The sequence below is a fragment of the Mus caroli genome, unplaced genomic scaffold, assembly GCF_978045245.1.
Source record: "Mus caroli unplaced genomic scaffold, Mus_caroli_1 scaffold_1, whole genome shotgun sequence".
Classification (NCBI taxonomy): Eukaryota; Metazoa; Chordata; class Mammalia; order Rodentia; family Muridae; genus Mus; species Mus caroli.
The window spans coordinates 81,238,240-81,254,137 of NW_028227256.1; the positions used below are offsets into that span (position 1 = coordinate 81,238,240).

The 15,898-nt window shown below is 40.7% G+C and overlaps 1 protein-coding gene across 3 annotated transcripts in view; it reads right to left on the reverse strand.

The window, feature by feature from the left end:
- Positions 1-15,898, reverse strand: part of Pid1 (phosphotyrosine interaction domain containing 1) — a 298,268-nt gene that overhangs the window by 129,667 nt on the left and 152,703 nt on the right. The window lies entirely within an intron of this gene.

The following is a 15,898-nucleotide window of genomic DNA, read 5'->3' on the forward strand; positions in this document are numbered from 1 at the left end:
ATAAAACACTCTTTATTTCCAGTGACTCACCTAAGATTCTTATACGTACGTAAGAATATGTTAATCAAAACTAATACTTAAATCAATGAGTGAGCCTACCAAGGTGGAACAACGTATAATCAGCATACAAAATTCATACAGTTTAGAAACAAACAAATTGATGATGAGGGTATATGCACATTAAAAAAGGGGATAGGTTTTCAACAGCCAAATCTAAAAGCAGCCCAAGTTTTCCTTATTATATTTTTTAGATGCACCAGAAAATGAAAGGGAATAAAATATTGGTATTCACTGCAGCCTGATGACTCATGAAGCAGTTACTCTGAGAATAGAGTATGACCCTATTCATGGAAAATTCTGGGAAATACATCTTAATGCAGAGGAAGGAACAGATAGCAGATCAGTGATTGGGTGAGGACAATGTGGAAGGGAGGAAGGAGAGGGAGCAACATAAGAAAAGAGTCTGGTAATGGTTGCATCAATGCATAAAAACATCAAAACTTACCAAACTATGTACTTACGTGTATAGCTCAGTGTATGGCCTACACACCCTAGCAAAGCTATTTCTCAGATGAGGAATAGTTCCATACGACCACTCAACCCCCTTTCCCTGCTCTTCTACACTACAGACAAACGTTTCTGTGTTGAACACATTGACACTCAAAGTCGGATCTCTAAGAGTCCAAAGAGATCCCCACAAAAATCTGTGACTATGCAAAACTTTGATATTTTGTAATGACTTTGGATTCTAATCTTAAATGGATATAAAATTAATAGTCCATGTCTTTCCTCCTTGGATAAGTGGCTGATATTTAAGGCTTGGGCAAGAAAAGCTTAAAATGAGATTTGAAGGCCATCAAGATGGTTCAGCAGGTAGGGAGACACTGACTGTCAAAACTAGTAAGCTGATTTCTGTCCCAGGACCCACAGAGTAGAAGGAGAGAAACAGTTCCTGCAAGCTGTTCACTGTTCTCTGTTTTCCACTATGGTAGCATATGCACAGAAAACACACACACAGAGAGAGAGAGAGAGAGAGAGAGACAGAGAGAAAGAGACAGAGACAGAGACAGAGAGACAGCCAAATGGGCAAAACATTTTAAAAGATGAAAGTATTTTGTAAAATCATAAAGAAAGTATTGGAATAGAAAAATATCTTCTAATCAAGAGAATAGCTTCTCATCCCAGCTGGGCTGGTTCACTCACTTCGGCTAAGGACTACTTGTGAGAAGGTATGCTCACCTTAAGACATGGAAGAGCTGGGCCCATTGATTTGTTCCTTAATGAGATACCATACTTCTCCTCTACAAAACTCCTTCTTCTAGTGCAGTGACTTACAGTCTGCCCACTTTTCTGTCTTATTCAGGAAAACAGAACTTCTCCTTTTCTTCCTTCTCTTTTATAAGCATTCTCTTTTATTAACATTTTTACTTTTTTCTGTTACATCTTGGTGTTTTTCACTCTGTCTATCAAGCCTCCATTCCCTCCATGCAGCTGCTTGTCTCCCAGCCATGTATCTGCCCCACCCCCACCCTCCCACCTCCACCCCCACCCCTACCCCCACTCCACCCCCCACCCCAGTCCCAGCCCCCTTGTTCTCCAATGCCATGGCCTTTTCCCTCCTCTCCTCTATTTTCCTCCTCTATATAGTAGCTGAAGTTTACAGCTTTCAAGGCTTCATTGTTTTCTTTTAAAATATATTAAAATTGTCTTTATGCTTCCAATTGAATCCATTCTTAAATTCTTTCAATAATGAGGTCAAGAACCCCAAAAGGATACACTGATTTACTCTGTATCAGAGCGGGGCCATTGAGAGACTCCAAAATTTAGGTAACAAAAGTACTCATAAAAAGATGAACAATTTCAAGGGAGCCCTGGAAGTCAGCAGAAGCAGCCCTTGCTGACTAATACTGGGGGATTTGAGAAGCAATAAAAATAATCAATAAACTATAATGAAAACCAATGCACAATTCTAATTTGAAGAGTGCTGGTATAGTGGCAAACACAGTTGCAGGGAAGAGAGGGTGGAAAGGAAAAAGGGAAAGATGGAGGGTGAGCAAGAGGAAGGAAGTCAGTCCAACAAGAAAATCAAGACTGTAAATACACGTGAAGCAATAACTCTAAAGTCATCATTTAGCAAAACCTACAATTCTCAGACATAAGTCATTCATGAACCAAATGGGATGAAAATCAGGATCTTTCCATTGTCTTTAAAAATCTCCCCAGATATATCTACAAAGAAAACTACAGAACATGAAAGACATTGCCTGCCAGTGACTTAGCAACCACCTCCACAAGGAGACATTGTGCTATGACTTGCATCTTGATGCAGTGCCCTGATGAAGGCATGGAACCTTTCAGAAGCATCCTTTCCCAGGTGAATAACCTGAGCTTACCCTTTATAAATCACAGATAAGCAGAGGTACTATAAATAATAACTGATAGAATTCTTTAAAACTTAAAAGCTCATGAAGCGAAAGAGTTTAAGTAGACTTATCCTATAATGGGGCTACAAAGCCCCCACTAGATGTCACAGGCTAATAAATAAAAAATTCCAGATCTAACAATGGGTTACTGTTTTATAGTTGTTGGCCAGAGTAGACCAGCTGATGCCCATACATTACAAACTATTTTCAATATACATAGTTACCCTATACAACTTGACAGAAAGACTCTATGGATGCATATACCAAATATTTCTGTTACAGAACATTAAGAAATCAAGTTAGTACTCACCTAGGAGTTTCATCCCTACTGACTAGAATTCATGCTGCTGGAAGGTGCTGTGCACACTTTGGAGAGGAAAAATTGCCATCAATCATATGCATCTATTGTTAACTCTGTGAGTGACAGTGGTGACTGATAAGACACGCCTGCTGGTGTAACAGTGGCACAAATGTCATGGAAGCAACTAACAAGATGAAACTCCTCTCTGTCACTAGTTTTAGGTCCAGGGACCCGTGGCTAGCCCTGACATAGACCAGAGGTGACAGCCTAGAACTATTCCTATTATTATTGCTAAAGGGACATGATATTAAATGGGTTCCTAACAATTGATTGTCATAACCATATACTAGTACATCTTCAATTTTCATTGTCAAAACTTCTTTATGAAGTAGAGGGTGATGAATGCTTCTATGTGTCTAAGAGAAGTTATTATTTACTAATTCTTAGACTTTTTCTTATTAAGGAAATACTTTGTCCAGATCTCCACATCCTAGGCAGAAACCAGGAAAACTCATATTTTTAGTAAGTTAAAAAACAAAGCACATCCAAGAGTGTTTGGAACACACACATCAAATGTCCAAAAATGTACATCAGTATTCTCTATCAATTCCTCAAAATCTAAGTTTTTTCAACTAGATACTGATATCTCCCTGGATGCCAACCCATATGTGGTGTGGTTAGCAACCCTCCCTCCTCCTTTCCCCACAGACATTAGGCCTAGCCCCCTTCACAAGCCAATGAAGAAACACAGACCTACAACCCTCTGGGGAACGTATATAGTACTAAGAAGCACTTTCCAGGTGACTCTTGGAAACTTCTTCATTCCAGAAAAAGAAAGTGAATCCCAGAGAAGTGAGAGAACATCTGAGGCCATCCATGAATGAAATCTACATTCTATATAGATGATGGCAGCCTCAGTTCTTAACCAGCATGCCCTCTTACATCTCTTCTGTTACCTCTATCCAAAGAAGACAAAGAAGCTGTCAGTTCATCCTTTAGAACAGACCTGATCTTGTGGTACTAATGTAATTATACTATGAATCAGAAGGCATTAGAACTCCCAAGATACTAGCTCTACTATGTATCAAATTATATGACTATGCTTAGTTTCTGTATACTTCTTTGAGTCTTTCCTGACTTCTTATAAAACATCTTTCTTTAAAAATTAAGGTGTGTGTGTGTGTGTGTGTTACTACTATAGGTATAAAATGACCACCATGGGGAGAAAAGTATCAGGATATTAAGAAACTCTGGGCTCTGACATCAGAGTCTGCTTTTGTTAGAGTATTATTGGAAATGTATACAGACAGACACACACACACACACACTCATGTAAAGAGACACACACAATCATACACATGCACATACAAATACATATATGTACACCTAGATATCCACACAAGACTCATAGAAACACATATGCATACACATATACACAGACACACATGTAGACACACACTAATATACACACGACCAACATACATACATACATACATACATACATACATACATACATACATATGCAACACAAACACAGACATACCCAAAATTTTTATCATTTCCCTTCTGGACAACCACTTACAAACATCTCAAAGCACAGATGTAAACATAAATATGTCCTAGGCTACTGGACTGCTTGTAGATTTTTTTCCCTCTTATTTCTTTTTGTTAATTTGTATTTTCTATCATTTAAGAAGGCAGTGCACATGGATTTCATGCATGTAAGTTATTTGTAATAGTAGCAGCTGAGGTGCAGATGGAGTACATGCCATCCATGTTACTCTTTGATAGAGGAGAATTTCATAAAACAAAAGGATGCCTTTGAAACTTCAATCATAGCAAGGGCGCGGGAGAGAGGACAGGGTGTGCTTGCCTTCCTCTCAAAAGACTGAGGGCTTGGGGCGGGGAATCAGGACAAATCTGAATAAACATATTTTTCAAAAAAATGAAAAGGACACAAAACAATGCAAGCTTTAGAAATCAGACCAAATATTATGACTTACTATCCAGACACCTTCTCATGTTTCCCCAAAGGACTTCCTTTAGGTTCCCAAGAACAGCCTCAAGGGCGCCTCCCCATCCAGATTTCAAAGGCTTTGCCTCATGTCACTGTGAATGCCCTGCTCATCGGCGCATGCCCACCAGTGCTATAAACATGAGTCCATTTCTATTCACACACATCTGGGGTTTCCTTCACTTTATTTGTGCTAGGTGAGACTTGTGGGCCAGGCTAGGCAGGAATGAGCATCATTCTGGCAGTTTGAAAGGAAACCAAAAATAATTTTGTCCTTAGGCTTCAAGCAGTCAGGAAGGTGACATCCCAAAGCTTTGGTAAGCCAGAGAGTTCACTCTGATAAGCACTCAGTAGAGGACATGGTCCTGAAAAGTCATATAGAAGATTTAATTGCTAGGCCTGGGGCCTTTAGGGGAGTTTCTGCTTTTTAAAGTAAAAGTTGCTCACATTTCTAGAAACAGCAACTCTACTTTTTTGCTGACAGTCTTCTCAATTGCCAAGACATTTATTAGATGTTCCTGCCTTCTCTCACCTTGTGACCCAAGCAGAGCCAGTTCCTTCCTTACCTCTTAGCTGAATTTTTAGCAGACACAGTACTTCGTATTTGCATGGCGAGAACACCCCACAGCTCTGTTTACCCACTGGCTCTTTTTCATCTCTCCAGTCCCTAATAAAATAGCTCATGATCATGACCAAATGAATGTTTAATAAGGAAGTGAATAAACACGCAGTTCAGGAAGAGTGCAGTCAGAATGTTAAAACAATGTCTCCACGCAAACACCACCCAGGTCACGCCATTCCCCTCCCACTTCCACCCTTCCATTTCTTCGTTGCATGACTCCATCTAGAAACCACCTTGACAATGTGTTTGCTTCAGATTTACGAACAAATACACAAAGGCACTGGAATGGTGCTGAAGACTCTGTGCCATGGGATCCAAGCAATGGCTATAACACAGTTAAGTTCACTGAAACCTCACAAAGTCCTTCTGACAAGGCAGGTTCTGTTGTAGTACAGAGAAGCATGCAGGAGGGGCAGGCTGCCTTGTCTTTCTTAACTGTAGCAACAGGACCAGCCCCCATTATGTCAGCCAGCAGCTCAAACCACCACAGCAGTGAGTAAATGAGGAAGTGTGTGCCATCTAAGGAAGGAGCTCTCAGCCTTCCTCCGAATGAAGTGAGTGTTGGATGTGTGGGGAGAATTCAAAGCACACATAAAATATTTTGGGAGGTGCGGCAGGTGACAGGAAGGGTACAAGAAGTCAGAAGCCTGGAAGACAATTATTTGAAAAAGTTTTTTGACAAAAAAATGGGATCGGAAGAGCTTATGCAACAGAATACCAGAAACGAGCTGGTTTAAGCAATACCTTTCTCATCTATTGAGTCTAGAAGTTAGAAGTAAGAAAGCAGGCGCCAGCAGGACCATACATACTCACTGATGGCTCTGGCTAACAAGCCTCCCCTGCTGTCTGTCAGAAATCCCTAATGTATCTGGGCTTGGAGCTGCATCGGTCGAAATAGATGTGCATTTTTTTTTCTGTGTATTTGCACATTATCTTCCCTCTGTGTCCAGCTCTGTATCCAGCTCTGTGTCCAGATGTTCTTTTTGTGAAGAGAGTAGTCATGTTGGATTAGGACCCTTGTGAAAGACTTGTCTGTAAGTTCATTCCCTCTTTTTCACCTATTTTTCCAAATACAGCAACATTACCATGTACTAGCATCTCAAATTTTAAGACACACGTCAAAGGCAGTGAGCAGAGTTCATCTCATAACAGAAAGAGGAGGTAGACCCTCCAAGGTTGCACACTTACCTAAGCAAAGATATTTTATTTGGTCATCATCCTTCAATATTGTTTTCATGTCTCATGAATCTAACTAAGCCTAAATGTTCAAGAGAAGACAGCAGTGGAATTAGACTGGCCTGGGAAGTGTGAACTCAGTGGGCACAAGTTTTAACCTACATAGTCACATACATACATACATACATACGTACATACATACATACATAAAATGGTTCAATACGCAGGACAGGCTGCCAACAACTACAGCTTTGCTCTGTGGTTAGTTGGTTTAATTCTATGAGGTTATAAAGGCCAAGAGTACCTAACACCTGTCAGGGTTCATTACCAACCCCTGTATCTCCCTTAATTGACACAATAAAAAACACACCTCTTAAATTCCCATGCTCATTAATCCTCTTACTTACTGAGTCAGCCACCTCTTTGAGGCACATGCTAGGTTGAACACGACAGATGTTCTTCCTGTTTTCCTGAAGCAGAACTTCAACCAGGGATACTGACATCGAGAGTCACCCCTTTCCAGAGGTCATCCATCCTCTTTTCGAAGATTGTTTTAATCATAAAGCACAAAGGCAGCACTATTGATGCCTTTGCCTGTGGGCCTAAGACTCCTTCCAAAGCCAGGGAAACAAGGTTTCACAGAATTCACACCCATGGAGTCCTCAAGCAATAGATGAGAACGTGGGGGTATAGATTCCCACCTCAGCAGCCAGGCTCTTGAAGTCATTTAGCTCTGAGTTAAGGAAGGTAAAGTTTTGCTTATGTGTGTATTGTTTTATTCCCTGTGTTTCCAAGTCTTTTTCTAAGGGTCACACTCCCCTCACATCCCCACTACAGCTGAAGTCACAACATCCCTTCCACATCCACATTGGTTTCTTTCTACACCCACTTCCTTCATTGGCACCAGTGCTTCCTTCACTGAACATGCATGTATTTGAACTTGATCCTTTTTCTCAGCAACTACTTCAGGAAGATCCCTAAAGTAAGACAAAGCCCACTGTTCCCTCCTCCCATGTTAATTCATGGTACCAAATGTTGACTGTGGGCATTTTGTAGGGATGTGACATAGACTCCCAGGATGTTGCTGTCAAGTAAGTTAGGAAGAGATGCAAGCTTCTTACAGCCAGCTGAAAGATGCTATAGAAGGGTAAGAGGAAAAGCCACAGGTGTAAAAGAACAGATGGTGATGGACTCCTGGGATTGGGTTGGAGTCACAATGGAAGAAAAACAAAAGAACCTGTCTCCAAAGGGATGTGAAGATCATTCTCAAACTTTCTTACATTATTGGTCCCTCAATTGAACCTTCATGGCCACCTTTCTCCCCAGTCACCTCCCCACTTTCCATCAAAGCAAAATACTACATTTATGCTTTACATATTTTTTCTGTGTTACAAATATTTCCGTTATAAATCCTAAAATGCCTCTCATCCTTAACCAAGAACAAAATTTTATACTCATTGAAAGTGTGTTAAATGATAACAAGCGAGCAATACAAGGTAAGGAACACTTTGAGAAATACCAATGGATATTAAACTAAACAACTTATGGGGAAAGAGGTCAATTTAGTTGTAATTTATTTGATATACCTACTATTAAAGAAGGTGCATCATAGGTCCCTTCCAGTGCAACCAGTGAACTGGAAATCCAGATGCCATGCTATGATAAAGCTCAAACAGCCCCCAAAACAAGCATACAAAGGCATTGACCAAGATGTCCCATCTCAGGTCCTCACCAACATCAGCACCAATTCACAGCCATGGAAAGCATTTTGAAAGGCAACTATTACTCTAAAACACCATCAGCTCTTGAAGTGACCATCTTGAAGCAGACCACAGATGCCCACTGGACTGCTCCAGCTGCCTCTTGGAGTCTCGTCTAAACTGAAGGCTTTTGGCACAATAAAGCATTGTCGGCTTAAGTAACCAATTTTGAGATTGATTTGAAACACACCAAGAAAACAAACAAACAAATAAAAAACCAGGCCATGCTTGCAAACATTACTCAAAGCTAACCAATCCACATAGTAGGTCCACTACATATATACCAGCCAGTCTGAAGTAGACTTTGTTCATTGATTTTCATATGACCCAAAGCTTGAGCAGACACTGAGTAAATAAGGAGTTGGTTATTAAGTGACCAAGTCACTAATTAGGAGAAAAAGGTCCTTTTTTTTTCTTCTCAAATATAATTTTTTAAACAAGGTTACTCTTGTTAATCATCCAATTAACTTGTAAATAAAACCATCCCAGGTCTCCATAAACAAGAATACTGTGTTTCCAAGAAGGGGGGGGGGGGTTGGGGGTTGATTAAACACATCCACATATAAGCAACCTTCAAAAAGTGGGCCAAAAGAGTAAAATGTAGGGCAGGAAACAGACTCAGTCAGCATCATGACATGAGAGGAAGGGGATTCTCACACATCCCATCCTGGGCCACACCGGTCCTTTCTTGAACTGCACTGCTTTTAAAGAAATGAAAGTTTGCTCTAAAACATACAGGGTTCTTGTTCATTATGGTTCCCGCCCTCCACATTTAATCCCGATACTGACCTACATGACTCACAGATGTATGATTTAGAATCATTAGGATGAATTATTTTCATGGTATTAATGGAGTTTGCTCTACTTGCAGCCCCAAAGGTGGGTATAAGAATGTTGGGCACACAAGGTACCCCATAATATCCCCTACTGATTTCAACAGGGGGAGTGAGAGCCCCCTGGGAGTTCTGTGACTTGTTAAAATGGATTTAGGCATCTCCAGGCCTGCTGCCTCCCATCTTCCGCTTCAAATACAACCCTGGAGTCCTGAACTTATTCCAAAAAGTAACATCTTTCAAAGCAACAAATTAAAAACAGGTGCATAGTTAGCATGTAAATTTAAAACAACTTTTACATTTCCTTAGTTGCATCCAGCATGCTCATAAAATCTGGATTTCAGCAATTTAACCCCAAGTTCCCACAAACTTTAAAAAAAAAAAAAAGACCAATTAGCAAATTAAATTACAAACAAGAAAGATAAAGAAACTGGACTTCCCACCAGTGAATGGCCTTAGTAAACAAACCCTATCCATGAGCAAGGCAACATTAATTGGTTCCATTTGGCTCAGCTCAGTCCCACACCCATCTGACTGTGCCCTGGAGGCATATGATTTTCGAATGCCTTCCCAGTGCTGCCTTCATTAGATGTTATTTCACTTAGGTATCCAAGTCCCCGCATTCAATAGTCCCCATTCTAGACAGTATCGCAAACTCTGGTTGACATGTTAGGATGCCAATGATACTTTATACCAGATCTTTTCCCATGATGCTGTTTGCAGATTTGTTAGGTCTTACTTCAACTGGGTGGATATCTGCAGCTCTTATGTTATTCACTGCTGTTTATGATTTAGTCAATCTTACCATAAAGAAGAGAAAGACATCACATAACTCTTTTACACACACACACATACATTTCATTTATATGATATTTTCATTTTTTTATTCTCTTTGATCAAGCAATTATCAAAGGTAGCAAAACTATGCAGCATGGGCCAGAAAGAACCCATAGGTAGCTTGTTTATGAATAGCTTTACTTCTGATTAATAGTTCCTACTTCACAGTGGCTGAGCTTAAAGTCCCTTCCCACATCTTCTCAGATCATGACCTTGGAAGCCTACTTAACCCCTCAAACCTCACTTTGCCATAAACAGACAGGGATGACCATAGGACCAGTTCATCGTAGCGTCACATGCATGGAGCAGGTACAATCCAGCGAGTGCATGTCCTGTCCTAGAATTAGCAGAAACCAGTAAGCAGAGAACCTCAAAAAAAAGTATTAAAGAGTTTACATACAAGTATTTTCTTCAATGATTTTTAGAAGGAAAATACCAGGGTAATAATTTTTTGTTAGTGGTGATTTCTTGTTTCTACTACCTTTAATCTTCATTGGAGAACTTTGTGAGTTTTTCTAGCCCTCTTCAAAGTCTATGGCCTAAATTCTATGGCTCATCTTCTTTATTAAGTCACTATCACTATACATGTTTTTAAAAAAGGAAGAAATTACAGGCTGCTCTTGCTTGTATATTTCTTAATTGGATTCAGCAAAATGTACTTTATTAGATATTTAACCTTCTCATATTGAGACTGGATTTTTATCATTTCAGTGTCAAATACTAGAGACAGAGTACTAGAGACAGACTGGAGGTAAGACTGTTTGCTCTCAAAGAGTTCAGAACAAAGGATCTTATGTGATGGAAAAGAGATAGAAAGAGGTAGGAAGGGAGATGCAGAAGCAGTTGTACCCACTGAGTATGAATCAGGGTTGAGGCGGGCACACACTTGCAGTAATCAGGAGAAGAGCCAAGCTGGCTTCAGAGTGAAGCTCTGTCTGATTTCACAGAGATAATGGCCTCAACCCTGAACCAGACAGACCCTCTCTGAAAAGGTCAGATGTGAAATCATGGTCTAAAGAAATTGTGTGTGCATGCCTTTGACCACTAGCTTGCTCTCATTTCTGTTTTGGGTGTGCCCAGCAATGGAAGACCTAGGTGCCAAGACCCAGCAAACCTTGCCAGTGCTGTCTCTACTCATACTGATGCATTGCACTCCACCTGCATTCACACAACAAACATGTGTGTGCCTTGGGGTTCTCCTAAGCATGGAAAAAGGGGAAAAAATATTGGCCAATGAATAGCATGGCCCTTTTCAAAAGAGCCTGAGGACCAGGAGCTAAAATGGCTTTTATCAACCCTACAGAGTGATCAGAAAACAGAGCCCACCCACTCTGACCCTGGGAAGACATTAGCAGACATCCCTGGCTGCTGTTGTTTATCATCACCCAGACTACTCAAAATTAAGTGGTGAGGGGAAAGACCAGCAAGAGAGAGAGAGAGAGAGAGAGAGAGAGAGAAGCTAGTGGGACTGTAGGGGACTCAAATGGAAATTTTAGATGAAAGATTCCCTGAAGTTTTATACTGCTTATAAAGACATGATAACATCTTTTAGAAAATATGGAGTGCTTACCATTACTAACCTATTATATATTACATTTTTCTCTTTGATAGAAACTCAATCATGCAAAATTCCAAATTCATCTATCAACCTATCTATCTATCTATCTATCCATCCATCCATCTATCTATCTATCTATCTATCTATCTATCTATCTATCATCTGTATGTCTGACTATCATCTGTATCTATCATCTATCTATCTATCTATCTATCTATCTATCTATCTATCTATCTATCTACCTATCTTTTAACTCTCTCAAAGGAAAAGGTAGCTAGCTAGATACAAGCTAAAAGGCAGCTTTTATCTTAGAGTCTGAGAAAACATCCTGCTGGGCTGATGTACGTGAAGACAGCTGCAGGCGTGCCTGTCATTTGTTTGTCCTGGATTTGGCCCCAATCTAAGCAACACAGGAGGCTAGATTCTCCATGGTCAGAAGGTCCTTTGCTGAGAAACAGTTCATCTGCCCAGTTTCACTTCATCCCTTTTCTGCTCCGCAGAGCCTCTCAAGGGCTCTACTCTCAGCCAGCATAAGCCAAAATCTATGCCAAACACACACGCCCCATCTACGGGACTGGATGACTCTACAGTGCTTAAAAACACAACGGCTGCAACCACATGCTTTTGTGTAAAGATTCCAAGTCAGACAGATTCCAAATCAGACGTCCCTTTCCTTTAAAGTTCTGCTTTGTTAGATGTTGCAAAATCTTCAAATGGTCTCATTGTGTTCTAGAGTGTCAACATGACTGATGTGTATAAGGACATCGCTTAGAGAAGAAAATTATGTTCCAAATGATTTCAAGTATTACAGATATTGGTTTGCTAAAGATTAGTAAACCATGTGATGTGCCTAACCTATGTTCATACAGATGGCTTTAGGGACATAATTACTATTTCTTAGCTTTGTGCTGGCATTGTGTTTGCATTGTAACAGAAGGAAGCCTTTGAGAGAGAAGTCCCAAAGATGGAATAGAAAAGTATTCCCAACGTGGTGGTTCTGATAGTATGTATGTCAACAGAACCTCATCACCTACTGCCATGGCTAGTTTCATGTTAACTTGACACAAGCTGGAGTCCTCTGAGAAAAGAGAACATCAACTGAAAAAATGCCTTCATAAGATCAGGCTTCTGCAAGCCAGTAGAGTATTTTTCTTAATTAGTGATTGATGTGGGAGGGCTCAGCCCACTGTGGGCGGTACCATCTTGGACAAGTGGTCCAGGGTTCTATAAGAAAGCAGGCTAAGAAAATCATAAGAACCAAGCCATGGCCTCTGAATCAGCTCTTACCTCCAGGTTCCTGTTCTGCTTGACTTCCTGCCCTTGCTGCCTTCAAATGGTGAACTGTGGAATGGAAGAGTACAGGGAAAAAACCCTTTCCTCCCCAAACTGCCTTTGGTTGTGGTGTTTAGTCATAGCAACAGAAAGCCCGACTAAGACACCTAGAAACTCATTAACAATGCAGGGCTCTGTACATCATCTCAGAACTGTTGAATCTTTATCTTAAGGTACGGAGCCATGCACTTTGCCTTCCAGAAAGCCATGGCAATTGACTCTAAAATACTTGAGATTCAGAGGAAGGAACTCTGAGCAAAGCCTTCAAGGTCAGGTGATGACATAGTACATTTAAACCAAAGATGCTAGAAGCAGGGAACATTCAATTATTTATTTGAGAAGCAGTAGGTATCCTACTTTGGACACAATAGATAACATCAAAAGGTGAACTGCAAAAGTTAATGTTTAAAAAAACAGATATGGACCAGGTCAAGAGAGAATATCCAATATATTCCATAGGTCCTTAAAAGCCAATAAGAATTTGAGTTAAGAGTATAACAAGATTAACCCATCTATTATCAGTATGTTTTTGAAATCAGCTCTGCCACCTTATAAATACCAAGACAACAGTGAAGAGAGGAAGTTGCCCTGATGTCATTTCTCTGGATATTTCTCCAAGATGTCACCACTGAACATGAAGGGATTCAAATCCCTTCTGTATCCTTGGCATGCAAATTATGTATTTAAAGTTATGGACCACTGAACTGCAACAGAATAGATCAGAAGTGACACTCTGCTCTGTTTCTCTCTGTAGATATTACCATGAATGCCTGTCACCCCAGTGATGAAGACCTAAGAAAGACAGCAAGCCATACCAACATGGCACCCATAACATCTTGCAAGGAAAGTTAATCAACTCCTGAATCCACCTAGAGATTGAACGACATAGGTGGAGAAGGAAAGGGAAACTTACATGCCTGCTGCTAAGAAAAGGAGCTGATCCTAGGGAGCTGCCTACTGTAAAGATTCCAACTCTATGTGACATTCTAGGAAACTGAAAGCTATAGAGACAAAGTAGATGAGTGGTTGTCAGACACTGAGGGGAGAGAAGCATGAGTGAGAACAGCATAGAGGATCTTTAGAGAAGTGGGACTAGTTGGAATGATGTTGCAATGGCAGGTACATGTCACTGCAAATGTGTTCAGATTCAGGGATGTGCAAAGGAATGAAGCCTGGTATAAACCATTACCTCTGGGTGATTGTGATGTGTCAAGAGAGAACCATCAATTGTGGTAGATGAACTACTTTTGGGGAGGATGCTGTTAAGGGGGACAGTTGTGCATGTGGCAAGGAAAGATAGGAAGTATGTATGTGTACGTGTGTGTGTGTGTGTGTGTGTGTGTGTACACGCACATGTACTTGTATCTTTTGAGTTCTGCTTGGAACCTAAAATAATATAAAACATACAGTATATTTCAGGGAGATTTCCTTTATTAGTTAATATATAGCATATAATATATTATTTAAATATAATATATAATATATTAATCAATAAAGGAAACCTCCCAGAATTATGCTAGAGTCTGGGAAAACACATTGAATTTTGAGCAGTTAGAAACCCTGGCCACAGCTCCATATTAAGCATCCACTGCTGCCCACCACCTCCTGACTCCCAAGAATGCCATGGATTCCTATTATCTTCAAACCCTCAGCAACCTGAAGCTTTCTTCTACCTGGTCTCTGTGACTTACCCTCCCATACCCTTTCTTACCCATCTAACTCTCCAAGGCCAATAATCACAGCAAGCCCTTCTTGTTTAGGGTTAATAATGACTACATCAAATTCCCTTGGAAAAGAACACTAGCAAAACAACTTTCTGCTCAAGTCATGGGTGCATGCACACAGCTGCCCCTGGCTGAATAAATTCAAACCAGCCAAGTGGCTTTTGTGTGCAGCTCACAACCACAAAGCCAAGTAGACAGCTCCCACTGTTGGGCAATCTCACTTCACTCTTTCAACCCACTGTTCCCTTGCTCTCTGGAGGACTGTTTGATATGCCCCACACCCAACCCACCATCACCTGAGGGCTTTGCCTCTTCTGATGAACTGAAAACTATTTCTCAATATGTTTGGGAGCTTGCTTTTTGAAAAATGAATGTGACATTATTTGGAAATATGGTGGTCACAGAAATAAAAGTAAGGCTATCATAAATTAAGATAGACTCTATTGTAAACACACCAAGTAAAGACTACGAGGATGTGCCTATAAGCCAAGGAGTGTTGAAAACCACCAGCAACCACCAGAAGCAGAAGGAAAGGCATAGACTAGATTTTTCTGCAGAAAGAGCCAGCTCTGTTGACACTTGAATTTCTCACCTCCCCAACTGGGACAAAATCTGTTAATGCTGCTTATTAGCCATTGTGATAGTTAATGTCATGTGTCAACTTAAGTGGGTCCTGGAGCCCAAATACTTCATCAAACACCATTTTTGGCATTTTTTAAGGCAACTTGAGGTTAAGATTAATACTTTAAATTGGTAGGCTGAGTAAAGTAGATTGGTCTTCTCATGGAGACTGCCCTTGCCTACAATCAGTTGATGCCTAAGTAAAACAAAAAGACTGGCCTAGCTCCACAGGCCACAACATCGGCATTTTGCTGGCTGAGCACTCTGTTTTTCATGGCTCTCAAGCCTACTAGCTTTGGAATTACAAGGTAAACAGCTAGCTCTCATGCTTCTCAGGACTTTAGGTTTAGAACTGCATCTTTGCCCCTCTGAGTCTTTACCTTTCGACTATGGATCTAGTGGTTTGTGAACATCCTTATTCAGTCATCTCCTGACTTCTAAAGCTTCCAGTTCCCCAAGAACCTCTACTAACACTGCCAACGCACTGTGCTGCCTTGACTACAGAGCTAGGACACTTCTCCTCTTTCTCAAAGAAACTGATGCCAATAAGAGAGAGTCTGTCCAAGCTCGTCAGAGGCTTACAGGTCTCTCAGCATCTGTTCACCTCCAAGGCCTTGCCATGCCTTGTGTCCCCTCAATACTCCACGATAGTCACAGGAACCAGTATCAGTTCTATACTCTAACTGCATTGCTTCCT